The sequence below is a fragment of the Oryzias latipes genome, chromosome 18, assembly GCF_002234675.1.
Source record: "Oryzias latipes chromosome 18, ASM223467v1".
In the NCBI taxonomy this organism is placed as follows: domain Eukaryota; kingdom Metazoa; phylum Chordata; class Actinopteri; order Beloniformes; family Adrianichthyidae; genus Oryzias; species Oryzias latipes.
In genome coordinates this window covers 24347291-24350377 of record NC_019876.2, presented here as the reverse complement: position 1 = coordinate 24350377, position 3087 = coordinate 24347291, and positions in this window count along the sequence as shown.

The following is a 3087-nucleotide window of genomic DNA, read 5'->3' as shown; positions in this document are numbered from 1 at the left end:
CGGCGAAATTCGTCCCGGTGTGAACAGTTCTTTACATTGATGTGTTCTCCCTACCATGACAAAGGTGGATAAAGGTGGAAAGATTTCATGTAATCCATGGACACCAGTGAAGATCACAAATCATTGAAGAAAAAAGGTTCAGAGCACTGTCTAGTGGGTCTAGATGACCCAACTCCCAACGTTAAAGTGCCTAGGATAGCACAAGGGTTAAAAAAATCTGCAGCTGATATTAAAAGTAGAGAATGTCCTTCAAGAAATCAGAACAGAACTGATTTGTTGGTCCTGATCCTTAAAAGGGGGTAAGGTAAAAATAAAGTAACACATATTAAAACCTGAGACAAAGTCAGGAACCTCAAGGTGACACTTAATACAGTTCTCAGCTTTTAGCCCACATTGACAATGTACCAAAGATTTTATCATCTCAAAATATCTAGAGCATGACCCCCCTTTTTTCCAGGGTTCTGGGAAGAGTAAATTGAGGAAAAGAAGAAAGACTGTATAACGATTCTGCCATGTTTTGCTTGTGTGAATGTTTTCTCTTCTCATTTAGTCTCTTTGAGTTTCTGTGCAAGCTGCCTGTTACTCCACCGAGTCACCAGTGGGTCCTGTTGAGCAGTCCCGGCTGCCTGCACTTAGCTAATCCACCATTCAGTATTTACGGGACTTACCCTCAACCTTCAGTGTTGGCTCGTCTTGTGTGAAATCCAGTCTTTATGTGTCTATGTTCTATAGGTATGTATCTTGTAAATACATTTTTGGGACTTTGCTACATCCTTGCTTATTATTCTTGCTCAATTTATTTCTTCTCTGCTAGCTGAATCGTGACAGATTCCGGGAAACCACCCAACACCTCAGGAGGGGGAGCATATTTTTTGACTGCACCATTTTGGTGCAAGTGTAGAGCTGTTGAGTTTGACTGGGGATATTGTTGAACAGTGGAAGACATCCTTCCAGGCTCTGCTCAACAATGTTAACATGGATTCTGTTGAAGCTGCAGAGACTAGAGACTCCGTGGCTGGGCTGTCCATCATCCTATATGACCTCACCAAATCAAAGAGGTCCTCGGTGGCAAGGCATAAGAAGGTAGATGAAGTCCACCCTGAGTACCTCAAGTCTTTGGATGCAATTGGACTGTTTTTGCTGCTAAATTTTTATTTAATTTTTATTTTTACACAATGTGTCAAAGCAATAAATCCCCTGACAGTGCCTCACAGTACAAATGTATGCAGCATTGCATGGCAGTTAGGGATTGGCAATCAAGAAAGGTGGTTCCTATTTTTGAAAAGAGAACCCAGAGGGTGTGTTCTAACAACCAGGAAGTTTGGCCAATTGTCAAACTTTAGACAAACAAAAGTGTATTTTCCTTTTTGTGGAACAGAGAAACAGCTCTATCATTTCTATAGAGTACTGGAAGGTTTGTGAGAGTTTGCCCATCCAGTCCATGTGTGTTTTGTTGATTTGGAGAAGGCATTTGACCACGTCCCCCATGGTGTCCTGTGGAGGATGCTCTGTGAGTATGGAGTCCAGGGAACCTTACTGATGGTAATTTGGTCTCTGAATGACCAGAGCAGGAGCTTTGCTCGAACGGCCAGCAGGAAGTCGAACTCGTTCTCTCTGCATGTTGGACTTCAGCAGGGCTGCCCTTTATCTCTGATTCTGTTTAAAATCTTGATGGACATAATTTTTTAAAACTCACTTCTCTGATTCTCTCATGAAGAGTGCCTTGAGAAACTGAGGGGGGTGGTATGAAGGAGGAAGCTGAAAAACCTCAAAGGTTGGAGAGGTCCAGGGGGAGATCTGGCATTGGGCTTGAAGCTAGGGAGAGGATAGTCCAATTTGAAGATCCAGTTCTAGGAGAATAAGGAGATGGAATAGGAGGAACCTGTAAGCCGGTCCAAAGTCTCACTCCAAAATGGCTCAAAGGTATGTCCCTCCAGACGGAGACTGTGGGGAAGACCCAGGACAAGAGAGACTATGTCTCTCGGCTGGCTCTATTTTATTACCCCCCCCTCTTTTTTTAAGAAGATTGTGTTCTTCTGTTTTAATATTTGAAAGTCTTGTCAGGTGCTTTGAGATGCAACATTACACGTTTTATATCTGGTTTGACTTTAGCTCTGATTTGTGTGCGTGGCTCAGGAATAAGAACAATCAGAAGTGTTTTCTTAATGCTCACATTGAGTTAGCATCATTTTTTTTATGGATGGAAAACTTCCCAACATCTTTGTTAGCGATTCCTAACTTTTATCGGATAGTCAAAGCTTAAATTTAGGAACAAGAGTTCTGTTTTTTGGTAGTGAAACTGTGGATCAGGTTTCTGACTTTTTACCAGGTTTTTTTTAACAGGATTTTTGGCTTTTGTGGAATTTCAGTTTAGTCTGCGCATAAATGCCTTTTAGAGATGTATGATATTGTTTCATCAAGTGGAGATCTTGTGAAGGTGTTGAGGAATACATAGGAGTCCGAAGAAGACAACGTGAAACAAAGAACTTACTGACACGAGCTCTGGAGGTTTTACCTCCTGAGCTGTTTGAGCATGATGAAACATGCCGTTTTGCAAAAAATATTCTGTTTCTCATAAAGCTAAAGTCTAGGACTTGTTGAACCAGAATTGCTTGGAAAAAAAATACTTAAACATACGGCAATGAACAATCACATCTTTTGTTTTTTCTTTTAAATGTTCTTGTGACTTTTTCTCATGATTAAGGACATATATTTAAAGAAAAATGAAGATTAATACTCCTGATTCACCACTGTTGTGATGAATCAGTAGCAGATGAACAAATTGCATTTAGTTGTAGTTTTACTTTGCTTCTACAAAGTATCATACATTTTCTTTTTAAAAATTTTTTAGACAAATATTCAGGTCTCATATTCAATCAGATCTTTCAACACTGCAAACTTTGTGTTCATTTTGTTAAATTTGTAATTACAACTCACTTTTCCCTTCTCTGATTTTCTACTGTAAAATAATGTATTAAGATGTTATAGAGCATGTGATTGTTCAGTCACTTCTGATTGGCCGATCACATCCAGTCCTGACACTTAAAAGTAGAGAACTAACTAGCCTCTCTCAGTGAGACTCAGCAG